Below are 22,004 nucleotides of genomic sequence, written 5' to 3'. Positions count from 1 at the left end.
AAATCCTTTAGTTGCTGTTGCAAATACTTTATTGAAATATAGTTTGTCATGCTAGAATTTAGAGCTTATTATATATTCTATTTCTTTAACATCAAATATGTTCAGCAGGTTAGTTAAAAAAAACCCCACTATCAGCTTAAGTGGAGAACAAGTGTAGTTGGAATGGTGAAAAAAAACTCCTGCAGCAATATGGCCAGAATTCAATCTTCTAATGTTTGCTGTTCCTATCAGTTAGGAGGGATAAATTCTCTTCCCTATTCTCTACATTTTCCTGTAAATTCACAACAAGAGCTTTAAAAAATATTTCCAGATGACAACCAGGATGCTCCTGGAGGTGATAAGGAGCTATATTCCAAGGGTGAAATGAAATTGTTGTCCCATTTAACCTTCAAAATAAAGCTACTAAAACTACAAATCCTTTCCTCAATACTTGCTCCAGAGGGCTGAGAACTATGGAGCAGGTTTTAATGTAAATAGAGGGGTTTTGGGAGTGGACAACACAAAGAAAGTCCCATTGTACTAGCAGAGACCTATTAGCATTACTGAACATTGAACTATTTTCTCTATAGGCATTATCATAATATCCACCATTTTATAATTTTGCAGTGTTGCATCTTTGGAAAACTTTTAACTTTGATTATCTAGATCCAGTGCAGTCTGGCTTTAGGTTGGGACATGGAATTCAAATAGCTTTGGTTGCCTTAGTGGATGATCTAGGCTGGGAACTGGACAAGGGGAGTGTGTCCCTGTTGGTTCCCTTGGACCTCTCAACTGCCTTCAATATCGTTGACCATGGAATCCTTCTGGGATGCCTCGTAGGTATGTATTTCTAACCAATGGAGCCCTATAGCATTTGGTATTGTAGTTTGAAGCCACTTTTTGTTTGGGCACATTATACTTTGAGTTCAGTCTGTTGGGAATAGTGCTGGTTTCCACTCTTCTACCTCAGACCAAATGAAAAATGCTGGAGTTGGTGTAACCTGTAATGCCTCCAAATGGAACAGAGTGTCAGGTACAAAGCAAACTTCATTTGCCCTATCTGTTGCCTTAAAACAACTGATTATAAACTGTATTTATACTTTTGGATTTACTTGCCTATTATCACCAGTCTTTTCATTGTGGAACAAATGTGGTTTTCTTGCTAGCACTGTTGAGGTCAAAAGGGAGACAAAGAGGACTATGCCTTATCACATCTGGATGCATTTATAATTTTAAACACTATCTTTGAAAAATAATACATGCAAAAGTCCTGGAAACAGATAAACATTTCTATATCAAAGTACTTGTACCAGTTGCTATATTATTTAACTTTGAACACGTTCCAAAGGCTTAGGCCTTTTCAATAATAATGACTGGCTGAACATTTTTTTTAAAAAAATTAACATTTGGGAATGTCTTATATCTGACAAAGGAAAACGTGGGCATCTTTTATGAAGCTTAGTTCTTGACCAAGGTCATTTTCATTTTTACCACATAAACAAAAATTAAAAAGAAAAAAAGTTGTTTAATGAAAACATAATGCAGCAACTTGGTTCTCAATAACAATTTCAGGTTGTTTATGATTCACTAGCCCTTCAGTTCTTTCTTGCCACAATTAAATTTTGTTTCCTTATTTGAGGGTTACCAATTTTTATGACAATGTGTGAGGTCACAATGAAGTGTGAAATACTGTTAACTATACAAAGTTCAACAGTACTTGAGTTTTCAGCAAATGGAAAAACTCATTCCACAACAACTATTTTATGTAAACCACATAATAACTTTGATAATAGATCAGCATGAGAGAATACGTTGTGTTGTAAAAATGTTTACAGAATTATAAATCTGTCTCACTTAAGAATTTGTTATACACCTGATCCATAATAACATACAATTAAAACCAATGTTTTGAAATAAAGTTAAATGCCAAAAAGAATCTTTCAAAGTTTGGAAAGCATCTGGTTTCATTTCAGACCATTTATGAAAAGCAGAATGTGTTTTTCTCTTTGCTAGAAAACTTTTGAACGTATACAAGGAAAAGTAAAGTTATACTAACAAAACAAAACAAAACCATCAAAACCAATAGACAAAATCTCATATGCAAAACTGGATAGTTAACCAGAGTGGAAAAAAATCATTTGATTAATTAAATTGTTAAATTGTTAATAAATTAGGTTTTTATGCTTGATTAACAATGTAGCTATTCCCACATTTTAGCAACTTAATTATTTTAGGTTGCTTCTGCCCCTGTGAAAAAAGCTGTAAAAAAAGAGGTGTAAAAGGGAACCACCTTGCTATTTCCACTTGACTCAGAAATTGGTGCATACTTGTATACATAGAGATGAAAATACATCAGCCTCCCCCAAGTGTTGCATTCAGAGAAAGAGCCATGCAAGTGTAAAGAGAAAGAGGAGTTCCTGATTCATGTGGCTTCCCTATACTTTTTTCTTTCAACAGTTTTGATATTTCAAATGGAAAAATGTACTCACCCAGAGCAATGTGTGGGTAGGTCTCTTCAGATTCTGGAACCTTGAATGATCAGGAAATGGATCTTACATCAGAGCAAAGGTTGGCATGGCATGCCAGAAAAGAAGTGGAATAGGCATGTTCTTCTGACTATTGATTTGGATTTATAGGAATGTCAGCTGCATAAGGGACATGGATAAAAACTCAACACTATGTGTGTGCTATTTTATCATTATCCACTGTAAATAGATATGGAAGTAATGTATGAAATTATTTTTAATGATTGAAAAGCATGTCCCTCAGGTGTCAGAAATACCTATCTAGAAGAATCCTGGAGTGAGAATCACAAACGTTTATGGTCTCAATTCAACATCTTCTCAGCATATCCTTAGTATCTTCATGTGGTCCTACACTATGCTAAACCATACATTCTTGTACAGTCTTGACATTGCCTCACATAACCATTCCATGTCTCACAGGAAGCAGGCAAGAAAGGAGAGGTATCTGGCTAAATATCTGTATCCAAACATGCAATGATTATAGAAGTGAGATTGCCGCAGAGGCCTATGGTGGTCTTACTACCTTGTCACATGGCCATAGGTGTCACCCGACATCTGTTATAACATGCCCAGCTAGATTCCCTGAGAGTCACCGTTGGCCTGGAAAAGGCAACTAATTCACAGCTCATCTTTAAGCATTTCTAGGGGAAAAAATAAAACTGTCTGCTGAACATGCAACAGTTCAAATTTTGGCTGCAAACGCCATAATTTCCTGGAAACCTTTGGTTATTCAATTCATGCATTTTAATTAAATCCAGGTATGTGCTTTTTGTTGCCTTCTGTCAATAATAAAAATGAGAATATTGCACTAGTTTTTAAAAAACAAAAGCTCTCTGTAATTTATCACATGCAAATGTTAATTATGGGTGGCTGTTTGCTCTGAGCCTGGATTTCAAATTAAAACAGTAGAGCATTTTCAGGTATAGAGGTCTCAAAACTTGGGCTTAATGGCAGAGTTTGAATTTGTGGTGTTCATGAGTATATTTCTCATTCCTATTCCCTATTCATATAAAGAAGTTTATGCATTTCGTTTTTCATTCATTTCAAATACACGTATTGTCAAGGTCAGATGCCAGCCAATGGATGAAAATACAGTTTATTGTATAAACAACTCAAAAAAGCTCTTTAAACAAACACAGGAGCTTGTGACACTTAAACTTCAGTGTGAAAAAGACATTTAAACTGAAAAAACTCCAAAAAACCAAACCGGAGTATAATCCGGATTATCCAGAGATATAATCCGGATTAAAACAAAACTGCTTAGATTCAGCTCAAAATTGCAGGATAACTTGGAGAAGGCAAAACAAACTACGGGCCAAATTCCCAAGGGTCCAAAATAAACAGAATCCCAACTGGGTTACAAAGTAGAGTTTTAAGGCTCAAAACAAACAATGTCCCAAACCGGCCAAACTTTGCCACCGGAGGCAGTGCAAACAAACCGGTGCTGGAAACAAAGTAATGAAGGGCAAAGAGTTACTGCAGGGTCAGAAGCCAAGCCAGTGGTCAGTAATGGAATGTAATTGCAGAACCAGGAGTCAAACCGGAATTGGGAGCAAAGAGTAATTGCAGAGCCAGGAACGAAGCCAGCGGTCGGTAACGGAGCGTAACTGCAGAACCAGGAGCCAAACTGGAATTGGGAGCGGAGCATTACTTCAGGATCAGGAACGAAGCTAGCAGTTGATAACGGAGAGTAGTTACAGGGTTGAGAACGAAGCCAAGCCGGAATAGGGAGCGAAGAGTAATGCCAAAACGATGTGCAGTCCAAGGTCCAAGATGAGAAGTCGTCACAGCAAAGTCCTCGTCAATGGGTTGACACAAGTAGCCAAAACGACGGAGGCGAACTAATGCAGACAGTAATCACAATGCAGTCTAAAGAAAACCCACACAGTTCCAACCCCTGTAGTAGAAGTAACCCAGAAAAAAAACTTACGTCGGTTGCACAGTCTCAAGCCATTCTTCAGGAAAACGAACACAAAACCCAATGGCGCCCAACAACCACCTTGCCACACGCAAGGGCCCAGTAGCCAAATGCCCACAATTTATTTACAATTCGTCTTCAGAACTTGAGCTGGGCACTGCTCTTCCACAGGTTGTTCCCATTCGTCATCTGAGCTGAAACCACCCGGCCGACGCCCACACCTACCCTCAGCTGTGGAACTATCCCCACTCCTCCAATTAGACCACCTTGGGTCCGATCCTGAAGGACCCCACGTTTCCTCAGCGTCCCCATCACCAGTGAGCCCAGTCTCCCCATCTCAATCCTCTGGAGCGTGTGTCCACTCCATGCCATCCTCTTCAGCCCGTGCCACATCCCCAACATCCATTTCAAGCCCCTCATCCCCTTCAGAATCCTCAAATGAATCCTCATCTGTTGATTCCTCAAATATCTCTTTAAGCCTCTTTCTCTGTAACTCCTCAAATGAGTCTTGCTCCCGAGGAGCCTTTCTTCTCTTCCTGTTACTATCAGTAGTATCATTGACCCCAGAAGGCTCATTCACAACACTTATTTCTTTTCATTTGTTTGTAATTTCTCACTAATTTCAATGGGGGAACAGCCAGTTTCTGTAAAATCAGCTCCTCAGTCAAATGGCATGATTCTTTATACATTTTGCTACTCCCTCGAGGTATGAGACATATCAGGCTTCAGACAGGTTTGATAAAATGCCTTTATACAAAAAAGTCCCATTAATTGCAGTAGGACTAAAACAACTGTATTATCATTCCAAGCACCAAATATGGCCTGTGAAATGCAGATTAGAGATCAGTAGAACCTAGAAAAAAGAACAACACCTGGCATTATCTTATTCTCCTCTTCTGAGGCTAGCAAGGCAGTATATCTCTATACTGAAGTACATGACTTCCATGGAATTCAACTGAATTCTCAATATGGTGTTTACTATTCACCACAAATGTAAGGAGTATTCTAGAAAAAGGAACAGGAGGAAGGTGGAAAGACATTTGGACATACAAACGTTCAGTTTTTACATTCTGTCATATCAAACTATTAAGTACAATGGAACATTTGTTGGCATTTTATTATTAAAGCAGTGAACATTATGGTGCTAGGATTTTGTTCGTGCACACACACACACACACACACATATACTGCAGGAAGAATCTTGTTCTTTGTACTCCAAGTTTTCCTCTCTAAGCCATCTCATGTGGGATTTCAATGGGGTCACCAAGAAGGTTTAGTGGGCAAGCATATTTTCATGTATTGCAATTTCAAAGGAGCTTTATTTCTCACTAACATTGTGCCAATGTACAACACATCTGCCAACAGTTCTCCACCTCTGGAAAAAATATCTTACACATAGGCCAATTTCACCTCACAAAACTTTTAACAAGATATTTCTGAGCTTGAAATGTAGAAGCAGCATTCTATATTAAAGGTACCAGGTTGTCAGACATGGCAGCATTTTGACAACAGATGTGCCATTCTTTTAAGCTGAGGAGACAATTGCTGCAAGATTGCCTATCCAGCAAAATTATACTGAGTTACTTTATTTAATGTTACTTTTCCAGATGCTGCCATGTTATCTAATGGAAAAGGAATAGATGTTTTTCATTGGTCTTGCTATCCTAATTCTACTACATGTCTTCAGTTGCAAAACATCATGCTCAGAACATATAGAATTAAGTGACAATCCTTTGTTCTCACCATTAGTGTCAAAACACAACCCAGTTCTTTGGAAAGCCACAGAACAGAGAGTTAACAGTAACGAAAGTTTAAGACTACAGGCAGGCCTCCATATGTGTGGGTTTGACTTTTGCAGATTTGATTATTCATGGTTTTGATTAAAATATTATCTCTTGGAATCTCTAGATCATTTAGTGCAGGTTAATGGTCAATTTCCACGAACGGTTTATCATGGGGCCATGCTAGAGGACATGGAAATTCCTAGAGTGAACACCTTTCTAGGAATATCTAGGTCTTCCAGTATAGCAGAAGTTGACCACAGAGTTGTGTTGGAAGACATGGCAAATTCTAGAGAAATGTTAAGTTATAAATCTAGATGATGATGATGATGATGATGATGATGATGATATAGATGACCCAAAATGCAGACTGTGCAAGGAAACTGATGAAACCATTGATCATATCCTCAGCTGCTGTAAGAAAATCGCACAGACAGATTACAAACAGAGGCACAACTATGTGGCCCAAATGATTCATTGGAACGTATGCCTCAAGTACCACCTTCCAGCAGTAAAGAACTGGTGAGATCACAAACCTGCAAAGGTAATGGAAAATGAGCACACAAAGATACTGTGGGACTTCCGAATCCAGACTGACAAAGTTCTGGAACACAACACACCAGACCTCACAGTTGTGGAAAAGAAAAAGGTTTGGATCATTGATGTCCCCATCCCAGGTGACAGTCGCATTGACGAAAAACAACAGGAAAAACTCAGCCGCTATCAGGACCTCAAGATTGAACTTCAAAGACTCTGGCAGAAACCAGTATAGGTGGTCCCGGTGGTGATCGGCACATTGGGTGCCATGCCAAAAGATCTCAGCCGTCATTTGGAAACAATAGACATTGACAAAATTACAATCTGCCAACTGCAAAAGGCCACCCCACTGGGATCTGCGCACATCTTCCGAAAATACATCACACAGTCCTAAACACTTGGGAAGTGTTTGACTTGTGATTTTGTGATATGAAATCCAGCATATCTATCTTGTTTGCTGTGTCATACAATGTCGTTGTGTCAATAATAATAATAATAATAATAATAATAATAATAATAATAATAATAATAATAATTTATTTATATACCGCCCTATCTCCCCGAGGGAACTCAGGGCAGTTCCCAATCACAAAACAACAATGTACACTACATAGCCAGCAAAAAAGACACAATATTAAAACAAGATAAAACTATAAAATTAAAATAATAAATAACAATGACAACAAGCCATGATCGAGGGGACAGGGATCATTAACCCAATATAGTAACATAATCTGGTTAAGGATGGATGAATTTTATAGAGCATGTTTCAAGGCCATAGGTTGGTGGTATACCAGAATGGGTTACTCAGAAACCTGCCGGAACCACCAGGTCTTCAGATCCTTACAAAAGATGGACAAGGTAGGGGATTGCCTGATCTCCTTTGGGAGTGCATTCCAGAGCCGGGGGTCCACTGCCGAGAAGGCCCGATCCCTTGTCCCCACCAATCATATTTGGGACGGTGGTGGGAGCGAGAGGAGTGCCTCCCCAGCTGATCTTAAGGCCCGCACCGGTTCATAGGGGGAGATGCTATTGTGGAGATAGGCAGGGCCTGAGCTGTGTCGGGCTTTATAGGTCAATACCTGCACCTTGAATTGGGCCCGGTAGTTTATCGGCAGCCAGTGGAGCTGTTTCAATAGGGGCATTGTATGCTCCCTATAACCAGCACTAGTTAGAAACCTGGCTGCCGACCTCTGAACCAGTTGGAATTTCCGGACCATCTTTGTGGGCAGCCCCACGTAGAGAGCATTGCAGTAATCCAACCTGGATGTAACTAAGGCATGGACCACCGTGGCCAGATCAGACTTCTCGAGGTATGGTTGCAGCTGGCATACAAGTTTTAATTGTGCAAAGGCCCTCTCAGCCACCGCTGACGCCTGATCTTCAAGTGTCAGCAATGAGTCCAGAAGGATCCCCAAGCTGTGGACCTGTGCCCTCAGGGGGAGTGCAACCGCGTCGAGCACAGGTTGCCACCCAATACCCTGATTGGTCCTATGACTGACCAGGAGGGGCTCTGTCTTGTCTGGATTAAGCTTCAACTTGTTAGCCCTCATCCAGCTCGACACTGCTGCCAGGAATTGGTTTAGGGTCTGGGCGGCTTTCTTGGAATTAGGTGGAAAAGAGTAGTAGAGTTGGATGTTATCTGCATAGAGATGGCAACTGGTTCACCTTGCTACAACACACACACTCCACCACAGCAGGCTTGAGTTTTTCAGTTTATTGATAAAGAATAGCAAAACTTAATAAAAAGCAGAAAAGAAAGCAATAATCCAATTGAGAGTGCAATCCATAAAACACAGTTCAGAGTGTCCGTAGATAAAAGTACAGAGTCCCAAAAATAGCAAGGCAGTTCTGTAGAAACCAGAAAACATGAGGTTCAAAAGTATAATCCTAACACAAATTCCAAACATGAGACGAGGCATGAACTGAAACTAAGCAAGAGTTGAATCTCCAACAGCGATGTTGCTCTGACTGAAATCTTTCCAAATTACATCTCCTTTAAAACCTCTTTGCAAGCTAGAAACACATTCCTCTGAGCTCTAGCTCCCCCACGCTTGCCTCCAATTCTCACGGAGCATCTGGAGCCCAATCTCAACTTCAACCTGGAATCCCTGTCTAACACAAATTCATCCCCCTCATTCCCATCTGGGCTTTGTTGATATTTAGAATTCTCAGACTCCTGTGAAAGGTCATCCTTATCACAAACTTCAGCAGCATCTCTGCTAAACTCAGAGCTATCCACATTCCCCCTGTTTTGTTTGTTTTTCTAAGCCATCAAAACTTTCTGAATCCACCTGCATTTCAGAAACATCAACATTCCCAGGGACAAACTGCTGTTCAAATTGCTGTTCCACATTCCCTGGAGCAGACTGCTCAAACCCAAATCCCCTTTCAAATCCCCCTTCATCATCAGACTGAACCATAACAGCACCGAACTCTAAAACCCCGGATGACCTCACCCAGCGGTTTCATGTAGATATTAAAAAGCATGGGGGATAGAAGTCAGGGGTCTGAGCAGGTATTCCCCAGCTTCACCATCTGGGTACGACCCTCCAGGAAGGAGTTGATCCACTGCAGAGCAATGCCCCCAAGACCCGTTGAAGAGAGGCGTTGGTGATTCCCATAAACCAATCTACAAACCCCCCACTGGCAAGTTTCTATTCTATGATTCTAAGTTTAATGAGCCAAGATGAGCAAGGGTCTAGGGTACAAGTGGTAGCCCTCACCGCTCCCAGAACCTTGTCAATGTCACCAGGCTGAACAAGTTGAAACGAATCCAACAAAACCTGACAGACAGGTGTCTCAGTTACGTCCCTTGGTTTTGCACTAAGGCTGGTGTCTAAATCGGAGCGTATTTGAGCGACTTTGTCTGCAAAATGATGTGCGAACTTGCCACATCGGGTTGTCAGGTGATCAGGAGGCCCCTCCCCCTCAAGGGGATGGAGGAGCTCCCTGACCACCTGAAACAAATCTCTTGGCCTATTGGTTGCAGCCGCGATGCGGGCAGTCGAGAAAGTCTTTCTGCCTGCACACATTGCCACGAAATATGCCTTAAGAGAGGCTTTAGCCTGTGTTCGATCTGATGCTCTTCGAGTCCTCTGCCAGCGGCTCTCTAGTCCCCACCTTGTATGCTTCATCATGCCAGATCCCCAGTAAACCAGCGGGCTGGTTTGGATCGTTGCGACAAGAAGGGTGCTCAGGGGCGATCGTGTCTACTGCCCTAGAGACCTCCGAGAGAGGGAATTCCTCAGTCAGTGTGAGGTGAACCTGGATGAGCAAGAGAGAAGCCTCGTGTTGTCAAGCTCCTGTGTGTGAAGGCTGCTGTGTGTAAATGAGCCCAGATTGGACAACAAGCCCCACAAGCATAAGGGGTGAGGCGGCAAAGATTTCAGCTAACGTTCCAGACACATCACCCCCAGCCAGAGGAAGGTGAATTTGCGGAGACTGCAAGCGACAACACGACCTGAAGGCTGAGGAGTCTGCAGTGCTGCTGCAGAAGAGGCCAGAAACCTCTCCAGCAAGCCCTTCTGTTGCTGCCTTTGGGACTCCTCATGAGTAGACTACAGCCCCAGGCCCTTTCCATCTGGGTGTGACTCAGCACAAACAAGGTGGGTGCAACTATAAAACCCGAGTCCACAAGGCCCTGGTAGGGCTGAGGAGTCTGAAGTGCTGCTGCAGAAGAAGCTAGAAGCACCTCCAGCAACCCCTTCTTGATTATTTATTTGCACTCAGGGATCATGTTTAATTTTCAGTTTTTTGGGTTTGATTTTATAGGATTTTATTCTTAGAGGATTAAAGTCCAAGGGTTGTTTAGGGCCAGAGAAATAGAACATAGACATCAAAATACCCAGGTTTCGAGAATATTGCTTTTGGTTGGCTTTGGTTCAGGCACAGTCTCACTGTGACGGTTCCTGTTTACATCAGAGTGTTGCGTGTGTATAACCCACGGACCCCTTTTTCGTATCTGGACCATTGCGAGATCCTCTATGCCTGCCTGCTCCACCACTAAAGAGGCCTTACTGAGTGCACTGATCTCCTCTGACTTGGACTGATGGACTATTATCCACCTCAATTGAGCACCATGCTTTCAAATATGTGCGGCTTATTAGGTCACTCTATGAGCCTTCTTTTCCATCACTTGAAGGCTCTGAACAAAGAGCTGGATTACTTACTTGAGGGGATATTACAAAACCCAGCTGTGTCAATTGATAACTCCTGGTATCAGGGGAAAGGGCTGAGGAACTTCTGGACCAGATATCCTCCTGGAATGGGGGGAGGGGAAATGAGGCTTTAACTGATCCTGGAAGGAAAGTAGGGGGGGGGGGGTGAAATTGATAGTGACACTGATGTCTGGTAAAGGGGAAAATTATACAGCAGAAACATAGTTCAAGACTGCAGGGATACACTAAACAGGTTGAACTTTATCGACAAGTCCAATAAAGAGGAGAATCTGAACTTCAGAAGCCAACAAAGGCAGATAGACCATCTAGAAAGGTAACCACATTACAGTCTTCCAAGCTAATAAGCTAGCCTTTGATGTATTGGACATACAACTTAATAGAGGCAGGTGAAATACATCTAACTGGGTCAAATTGTCCATTGCAGAGATTCTCTTGTATTCCTCCGAAATTAATATCAATGCTATCACTTGGCTATCCAAAAACAACAGCAACAATGCCTGGCAGTTATTGATAACATTCGATGATGCCTTCATGTCCAAAAATATATACGCCCTCAAGCCTAGGTTATGTAGGTGGGGTATTCTGGTGAGAAGGGTTTTTCAAGATGTAGCCATCCACCCGTTACTACCTGGGCTTAGAGGAACCGCCCAAAGAGAAAGCTGTCTAAAAATTCATTTGAGGCCCTTTATCTCAGCATCTCAGGCTCATGACAATGAGCCAACTTGTAAACGGAGACACCCCCCACTCCGCTGAAAACCCAGAAAGAGCCCCAAATGGCAACTCCAGTCTGCCCTTCTCTCTTAGCTAACACCATTCCTAGAGATGAATCTATTCCATCTGAAAGTGGGTAACCTGGACAGTTTGGGGCTTCTACTTATGTACCATCCATCCCGCGACAGTCTCCCAGCCAGAGCTTGTGAGGATGATCTCCGACTTGGCATTGGAGTCTCAACGGCTAATTGTGCTGGGAGACTTCAACGTCCATGTGAAGGCCACCCTATCTGGCGCAGCTCAGGACTTCATGGCTACCATGACGACCATGGGACTGTCTCAAGTGATATCTGGGCCCACCCATGTAGCTGGCCACACTTTGGACCTAGTTTTTATTGCGGATGGGGAAAATGTCGGTGTGGAAGAGCAAAAAAAATCTTCCATTGTCATTCTCAAAGCTTAAGGTGGGGGGGGACCCCAAGCCGTACTTACCGTAGCCTCTAACCTCCGCAGGGGTGGAGGACCCATTAAGTTGGTCCGCTCCAAGAGACTGATGGATCCGGATGGATTCCTGACAGTTCTTGGGGATTTTCCTGCCATGCTGGCTGACGATAATTTAATGTGTGTTCTTAACTGCTCAATTTTAACTTCATATCATATTAAGTATGGGATCGTAACTTAATTTATTTGTGATTTTTGTTTAAATTTTATGGTTATTGTCTTTGTTGCAGGCATTGAATGTTTGTCTTTATTTGTTGGTAACTGGCCTGAGTCCCCACAGGGAGATAGGGTGGGATATAAATAAAATTTATTATTATTTATTATTCTGTATCTGGTTTTTTTGGCAAGTTTTTATATTTTTGTGGTTTTTATCACTATAATTTATTGTATATATTTTTTGTTCATAAGTTTTTTTTTTACTTTTTTGTACCCTGCCTTGAATCATCAGAAGAGGCAGGTAATAAATAAAATGTATTGTTACTATTATTATTATTTGCTAGTTACAAATGCATAACCAAGAGTTACACATTCATGGCTTCTTTATATTTATGATTCCTACACATCACTTCATTTAGGAGATACATATGGACTATGGACTACGACACTTATATAAAGTATTTGTTTCCCATGGCCAAGCCTCACTATGTTTTTTGAGCATGAAGAACCTGTTTCGGCCTCAAAGTCCATCATGATAATCTGCCTGACCACTTCCCATAATACCATGGCCCCAAATTCTGAATTTTTATTGCAAAGAGCCTGCTCTGGCTATTTCTTGGATTACTTGAGTATGATAGGAACAGGACTAGCCAGACAGATATGTTCCCCAGACAGGGCTGGTCCAACAATGAGGCAAATTAAGCGGTCGCTTCGGGCGCAAAACTTACAGGGGAGCAGTTGAGACTCCTTTTTCTGTTGATTTCTTGTAAAACATGATGTTTTTGTGCTTAATTTTTAAAATCTTAATGTAATTTGATGTTTAATAGGCTTTTCCTTAATCCCTCCTTATTATCCAACATTTTCGCTTATCCAACGCTTTTATTTTTCAGTGATTGGTTTGGGGGGGGGGAGCGCCAAAATTCTGTTCGCCTACACTTGAAAAATACCTAGGGCCGGCTCTGTCCCCAGAGAACTACTAGAAGAAGTGAAGTAAAGCTGAAATGTTTTTTAGAGAAATATATAAAGGCAACTGAGCACTGAGCAGCTGTTCAATTCACTTCTAATGTTCTCAACTGCCAGGTCAGCCTCAGGGGAGCTCTTAATGTTGACTCTAATTTAAAATATCTTTGAGGCTTCTCCAACTGTACTTGGAGTTTTCAGCAAGTTCAAAAATTCAGCCAGGGCAAAGGACACATAAGGCCATCATTTCCCTTCATTGTTGTAAATCTTCAGTTATTAGTATTAGTATGATAGTTTTCTTTTCTTTTTTTAAAATATACCACATTTTTCACTTCCAAAAAAGCAACCACTCAGAACCAAAAGCAACCATTTTACAAAACATAAAAAGAAGAAACACAATAGCTAACCATCAAGAACCTAAAAGCAGCAGACAGACATAGAAAATACATGCAAAGAATCCAAAGTGGACAGTAAAAGTGAGCAACCACATTAGAGACAAATGCTAGTTTCAAAAGATATGTCTTCACTTGATAGTGAAACACAGATAAAGCAACCTCTCAGACTCGACAATTATAGCACTATGCTGCTGTGGTACCAGTCTATGGAATCCTGCAGTTTGTAGTTTGATGAAATACAGGAGTAACTATAGAAGGCCCCTTGAAGACCTTGGAAGACCACACTCTCCTGCAAAAATATTTCAAAAGTTGCTGCCACAGGTTTCTTGGGGGCATTTGCACCATGTCTTTGGCTTAACTGAGTCATTTGAAGTCCAGGAGAGATCACTTCATGTTCACTACTGTTACTTCTTTTAAAATAAAGTTTCTTGGTCCCAAAATATCCCCATGCCCATAGAAGATCTTTATGGGATGTGGTGGGGATTGACTGCTGGGATGCACAAAAACAGCCATGACCACTAGAAATCTCTGGCTAAGAATACTCAGATCTTCTTCCCAAACTGCAAATCCAAGGGTTCATTGTGTATCTAAAATGCTTTAGAGATTACTTAAAATACAGAAGGAACATTTCACTGTGTACAGTAAGGTGTGTGACGTGGCAAAAGCAAGCCAAATATTAGTTTGGTTTAGTGATGTGAAATTTGTCTTTCATTTTCTTCCACATTTGAATGTTTTATACCTCAAATCCTTTCTATCCCACATATGAAAAGAAAATGAGAATATAAGATAATTCTTCAAAAACAAACTAAAGCAAAACAAATTGCCATTTGCACTAGCCAAACAGAGAAGATGCCACTACAGGCAGGGCCGTAGCCAGAAAAAAATTTCGGGAGGGGTTTTGAAAATTTCGGGGGGGGGGGGTTGAACCCCTAGCACATACCCCTCCCCGCTACAAACCTGTCAATATCTGCTTGAGATAGTGCCTGGAGGGACTCTTAATGTTTTGCATATCATACACTTAGCATGGGGATTTGGTTAACCAGTTAAAATTCATGAGTAAACGAGATTTTTTTTATAACTTGAAAAATTGGGGGGGGGGTTGAACCCCTAACCCCCCCCCCCCCTCGCTACAGGCCTGACTACAGGCACTCTCAGCCCCAAGAAGACAATTTTGTGACTACCTGAAATATATATATCTTCATAATTGCATTGAGGATGAGGCTCTTTTTTAAAAAATGGAATAACTTTAATTCACCCCCACAAGTGTTTTTGATGACACAAGGACCAAACACTGGATTTTTAAGGGTTAAATCCCATGCTTGGGTGGATGATTATTCAATTTCATTTTCTCTGATACTCAGGGCCCTTCCACATAGCCATATAACCCAGAATATCAAGGCAGATAATCCACAATATCTCAACTGTCTCAACTGAAGCTATATCACTAATCCTTGTTTCCACAAGTCATTTTTTTTTCAAAACTCCAATTATCACAGGCTCAGAAAGTGAGGTAAAATCTTCCAAACAGGGGCACAGATAGCAAAACAAATATCACAGGGATGTTAACTCTCTCCTTTTAGATGTGTCATACTTTTAAATGTTCCAGGAGTTGAGACTCCTGGAATGATTCCAAAAAAAATCTGGCAAATCTCTTAGGAAGACAGATGGACAAATGTCAGTGTCAGGGGCAGCCCAAGTGCTACGTGAAGTACACGGTTGCGGAAGGTGCCATCCTCTGCTATCCTCTAAAGGGCGCCTACGGCAAAGGCTCAGCGCATTGCTAAGGAGGGCCTCGGCCCAGGGCTTAGGCAAACCCGGTGTCCCTAGGCCAGGCCTTTCCCCAAGCCAAGGCCCTCCTCAGCCCTAGAGGATCACTTCCAGCGCGCCGCTGAGGAGGGCCTCAGCCCGGGGCAAAGGTTCGGCCTAGGGATGCCAGGTTTGCCTAGGCCCCGAGAGAGGCCCTCCTCAGCCCTAGAGAATCATCTCCAGTGCGTTGCTGAGAAGGGCCTCGGCCCGGGGCCTAGGCAAACCTGGCATGCCTTGGCTGGGCCTTTTCCCCGAGCCGAGACCCTCTTCCACCCTAGAGAATCAGCTGAGGAGGGCTTTGGCCCGGGACCTAGACAAACCCTGTGTCCCTAGGCTGGGCCTTTGCCCCGAGCCAAGACCCTCCTCAGTGGTGCGCTGGAGGTGACGTGCCAGGGCTGGCCAGCATGCTGCCCCACTGCCCTTCCGCCCCCGCCTGGCCCGCCTCTGCTATCAATACCTGGTGTGCAGCACAACACCTGCGGGAGGCTGCGCCACCTCCTCCGCTTTGCCGGACTGCCCTCACTGTCTTCACCTTCATCGCCTTTGCCCTTGATCTCCGCCTGCAATGTCCGGCACGCCCTTCACACCTGGGCTGGATTGCTGCGTGTTTTCCGGGCTGCCTGGCCATGTTCCAGAAGCTTTCTCTCCATATGCTTAACCCACACCTATGGCAGGAATCCTGAGATGTTGTGAGGTTTGTTGGAATTGAGGCAAATGAGGTTTACATATCTGTGTAATGATGTCCAGGGTGGGAGAAAGGAAGAACTCTTGTCTGCTGGAGACAAGTGTGGGTTTTGCCATTGGCCACCTTGATTAGCATGTAATGGCCTTGCAGCTTCAAAGCCTGGCTGCTTCCTCCCTGGTGGCATCTTTGACTGGGAGGTGTTAACTGGCCCTGATTGTTTTCTGCCTGGATTTCCCCTGTTTTCAGAGTGTTGTTCTTTATTTACTGTCCTAATTTTAGAGTTTTTTAAATATCAGGGGCCAGATTCCCTTTCGGTGGCCTTTTAATGCCTATGGATTCCTAAGGACCCTCAGGGCTCTTCCACACAGCCATATAAACCAGAATATCAAAGCAGAATAACCCACAATGTCTGCCTTGATCTGGGTTATCTGAGTCCACATAAATAATCCAATTCAAAGCAGATAATGTGGATTATCTGCCTTGATATTCTAGGTTATATGGCTGTGTGGAAGGACCCTCAGGGCTCTTCCAAACAGCCATATAACCCAAAATATCAAAGCAGAATAGCCCACAATATCTGCTTTGACCTGGGTTAGAATCATAGAGTTGGAAGAGACTTCATGGGCCATCCAGTCCAACCCCCTGCAAGAAGAAGGAAATCTCATTCAAAGCACCCCCGACAGATGGTCATCCAGCTTCTGCTTAAAAACCTCCAAAGAAGGAGCCTCCACCACAGTCTGGGGGAGAGAGTTCCACTGCCGAACAGCTCTCACAGTGGGGAAGTTCTTCCTGATGTTTAGGTGGAATCTCCTTTCCTGTAGTTTGAAGCCATTGTTCCACGTCCTAGTCTGCAGGGCAGCAGAAAACAAGCTTTTTCCCTTCTCCCTATGACTTCCCCTCACATATTTGTACATGGCTATCATGTCTCCTCTCAGCCTTCTCTTCTGCAGGCTAAACATGCCCAGCTCTTTAAGCCGCTTTCTGAGTCCACACTGCCCTATATCCCAGATCAATGTTTGGTGCTAAATTCACAAATATAGTAATTCCTACATAATATTACCATGTATTTAACTGCTTTTTCTGTTGATTTGTTGTAAAACATGATGTTTTGGTGCTTAATTTGTAAAATCATAATGTAATTTGATGTTTAATAGGCTTTTTCTTAATCCCTCCTTATTATCCAACATTTTTGCTTATTTTTCAGTGATTTTTTTTTGGGGGGGGCATCAAAATTCTGTTCGCTTACACTTGAAAATTACCTAGGGCCAGTCTTAGTCAGCGTGCTGGAAGAAGCAAAGACCACTAGCATTGGAATGATGCTCCTACACCATCAACTCAGCTGGACTGTCCTTGTTGTCTGAATGCCCAATCACCATCTCCCTACATCTCGCTACAAAAAATGTTTCAACCTCCCCCACCCCTTCTCCCATTTTTTTTTCTGGCTACAGGCCTGAATGGGATTGTCAGGACTTTACTGCAGCTGGGTTGGGATTGGAGGGGGGAGAGGTTGAAACAACACATTGGTAGAGTCCAGAGGCCAGATTTAAGATCCCATGTAGCTTGGTTCTTAGTTGTTGTTGTTTATTTGTTCAGTCGCTTCCGACCCTTCATGATCTCATGGACCAGCCCACACCAGAGCTCACTGTCAGCTGTCACCACCCCCTGTGCCTTCAAGATCAAGCCAGTCACTTCAAGGATAGCATCCATCCATCTTGCCCTTGGAAGATTGGCTCTTAGGCAATGTATTTAAAGTTTGGATTGAAACTGTGCTGTGCTTCTGAGGCCGGATCCACGCTGCCCTATTTCCCAGGATCTGATCCCAGATTATCTGCTTTGAACTGGATTATATAATAATAATTTCATTTCCCACCTGCCTCTCCTCATGCCTTGAGGTGGGTCGCAACACTGCCAAAACACATAATCAAAACACATAATGTATTTTATTTTATAAAAATAAAAAACTAATTAATAAACACATAATCGTTCAGAAACACTCCACAGAGAACATATGTTAAAAGACATTTCTACAAAATACATATCAAAATACACAAAACAAAAGTTAGACATAAAGTGAAAATTTAAAATTCATCATTAAAACAATTTGGGTAGGCCTGCTGGAAGAGATAGGTCTTCATTTGTGTCTTAAATTCAGGCAGCTGATCTGTCAGAGCTGTTGGAGAGCTATATATGAGTCTACACTGCCAGATAATCTGGCATGGACATATAATCTGGGATTGGATACTGGGATATAGGGCAGCGTAGAACCAGTCTGAGGTTGAAGCCTCCACCTACCACTACCAAAGCAGCTACTGTCCAGTAAGGATGCATGATAATATCTGAACTTTCTGAGTTCAACAAAGTCAATTTACACATACATTTGCCAGCTACAAAGTGCTGTGTGTAATAAGAAGAAATTAAATGTGGTGTCAGGGGAATGTAGAATCCTAGTCAGGTAGAAATTTAATGCAACCTAAGATGTTTACTCAGGAATTAGTCTGACTAGGCTCAATGGAAGTGAATATGTGATCAGCATTTTAAGAGAAATTTGCCTTGCAAATCAGAAAAAAACACATCAGTGTGTATTGGACAAAGTGTTCTGTGATAGGAAACATGGGATGTGCCAGATACATACATTATCTCTTGCAACAGACAAAGTTTTTCAAGGGTGATGGTGGTGAACAAAAAAAGAAGAGTGGAGAACTGTATGCTATCATGTCTGTTGTCTTGTTTCTCATATCCAGACATTCTGTTCTTTGATTATAAAGAACTAGTTGTTCACTTATATCAGTGATGGATGGTCTAAGCAAGTCATCCAAAGGTAAAAATAATTTGTGAAAATTGTGTGTAAAACTTGACATTGATTGTTTCAATGAAAGCACTAAATATTACCGTAGAGTAATATTGTAGAGTAATATTATTACTAATACTGTAGTTAGTGTAGAGAAAAAGTGAGATGAGGCTGTAATGAGATAAAAGAGGTACTGTATGAAAGCTAAAGGAGAACATATAATATTATTTTATGTCTCCATGTAGATCTCTTGTAAGTTTCTTTCCTACCAGATGTAACTATAACTGTGTATAATTTTTGGACTCAGCCCTAGTAGCCAGACTAAATAAGGGATATACAGTGTTGTTTTTTTTATAAAACAAGCCTCTTTGGCATACCAGACCAGAAAATGACAACATAGAATGCAAGAATTTTACTTATTACAACGGTCCCGAATTTGTTGTTTTCCTGATGCACTGACTAGTACTTCCCATGATTCACCCCAGCATGGCTAATGGCTATCATGGCCAAGAATGATGGAGGTTGTAATCAATCTGTCTGGAAGATGGTAGATTGGGTCAGCCTGTCCTGTTATTATTTGCAGTTTCAAGATAAGAGTTTTGCTTTCTTTTGAAGCCCAGACCCAGGACTTGGTTAACTAAGTAGAGAACGGAAAAACTAGGCAGTACTGATTAGGCAGTGCAAAAAGAGAAATATCTGAGCAATTGAAATTATTATATAACTAAAAGGATTTTTAAAAATTTTCTGTATTTACAGTCAACTCTCTGTATCCACAGATCTTTCATTTATGGATTCAACAGCCAAACAATTTAGAAAACAAATCTTGATTTTGCAGTTTTATATAAAGGATACCATTTTACCGTAACCCTGTGTATAATGACTTGAGCATTCATGGCTTTTGGTATCCACAGGGGTCTGGAACAAAGTCCCAATGGATACCAAGGGTCCACTGTAGTAAATTATATTGGTAGTAGGCCTGATCCCTATATACCAAAGGGCAGTTGCACAGGAAATTGGTGGCATGGGATTGTGCAGGCTATTATCTTCTCTTTCCAATAAACTCATGCATTTTGTGGGTTTTGTGGAAGGCCTAACCAAAAGATCTTTCTTTTGGTCATGGGTGAAGCTGTAGGATTCACATCTAGGATGTACGTAAAGTATTCCTTATAAGCCTCCCATTGTTCTGGCTTAAGTTGCCTTCCCCATCCATCTTTTTGGTATATTCTGTATTGTTAAATGTGCTGTCATGGTATTTAACATACTGAAGTTCTTACGCATTAATGTTGTAACTTTGGCAGTACAGCATATATCCAGATCCAGATTTAGGGACACACAGTTTATGTGGTACTTTATTCACTCTTTAATGGGGGTTCCTTTAAGGGATCTTGATATGTAGGCCATTACAATCAGGCTGTTTGAAAATGGTTGGTCAGGCTCCAATCTCATCTAGCATGATACAAGACAGTGTATTGTTGTTTGCATGAACTCCATAGATGCCACTCCATGTTGATTTCTAGTATGAGGTGCAGAAAGAGGATGTATCAGGTGACTGGCGAGGTTCCTGATCACTGGATCCTGGTCTCATGCCTAGACAACTTGATATAGGTGATAGTTGTGGACTTTTAAGTCACTGAAATAAGGTATGTAGTGCCTTCACTCCCTTATCTACAATAACCCCTTGATGCTTGACCTGCACCTAGATTTACTCATACCAGGCTTCCCAAACTGTCCATGAGGCAGATGCAATTTTTGCTCCAAAATCTTCACATTAACAAGACAGTTATTAACAAAACAAGTGCACATATTTAAAATACGCGCAAACAGAATGCACATATATTGTCAAATGCTTTCACGGCCAGAATCAGGGGGGTGTTGTGTGGTTTCCAGGATGTATGACCATGTTGTAGCAGCATTTTCTCCTGACCTTTTGTCTTCATCTGTGGATGGCATCTTTAGATGATCCCCTGAAGATGCCAGCCACAGGTGCAGACAAAAGGTCAGGAGACAATTTGCTAGAACATGGTCACACAACTGTTGTGGTTTAGTCTGATGAAGATGAGGGGCTTGGGGTTTCAGGGCCTGAGAGTGCTGGAACCAGGTGCAGCTGAGGAAGGGGAAAAGGAGGGAGTTTTAGAGCAAGATGATGTCTCTGAGACTCCAACAGTTGATGATGTCTCTGAGACTCCTGACTGTTGGAATCCAACAGTCAGGGAGGTAATCTTTCACCTACAAGCAGTCGTGATAACATTAGCTCATCCAAGGGAATAGTTGGCTTAGATGCAGATATGAGACTGCTTCTGAGGGAAGAGAGATTCAGGTGCAGGAAATCAGAAAGAATCTGTGTGAGAGAAAGACAGAAGCCCCTCAAGGTCAAAGAAATGCATTCATGTTTTGCAGTCCTTAAAGCAGAGAGAGCTCTGTTGGGATTTTAGATCAAGCAACATCACTATCCATGTGCCATCTCATTCCCAGGGCAGGCCTTAACTTAAGACTCAAGATTTATGTCATGTTTTGATGCTGGCTTTATGAATATGTCTTTGGATTCATGCTCATGTTTCCCTCCTTGTTTTCTGGATTTATATTGGGATTCATGCTCATGTTTTAAGCCTTGTTTCTTGGATTTATCTTGCCTTTGGATTGTTTGCCTGTAGACAGTTTGACCTGGCTTTTTGCCTGTGAGACTTGCCTTCTATATTAACTGTTGGATTTTACCCTTTTACTTACTTTATGGTGTTTTCCTATGTGTTTTCTTCTATAAACAGGTTTGACTATCATGTTTGGTTTCTTGGTGGGTGCTGTGTGAGCAAAGTGAGGTGCAACAACAGCCTGGAAACCACACAACACCTCAAAATGCACATGCTTGAAGTACAGTTGGTCCTTGGGTTATCAAAACTCATGGATAACATAGTAAAATGAAATTTTTTATATAACATGACAAAATCAAGGCTTGCTTCTTGGTTTTTTGTTTTTGTTTTAATATTTTTAAGTCATGGATGGTTGAATCAGTGAGTGCATAATTCATTAATATGGAATGACAGTTGTACACTCAAAATACTACTTATTAGCTACAGCCAATAGGAG

Source organism: Anolis carolinensis, chromosome 3 (assembly GCF_035594765.1).
Source record: "Anolis carolinensis isolate JA03-04 chromosome 3, rAnoCar3.1.pri, whole genome shotgun sequence".
NCBI classification, from domain to species: Eukaryota; Metazoa; Chordata; class Lepidosauria; order Squamata; family Dactyloidae; genus Anolis; species Anolis carolinensis.
The sequence above is the reverse complement of the archived record's forward strand: the minus strand, read 5'-3'. Positions refer to the sequence as shown.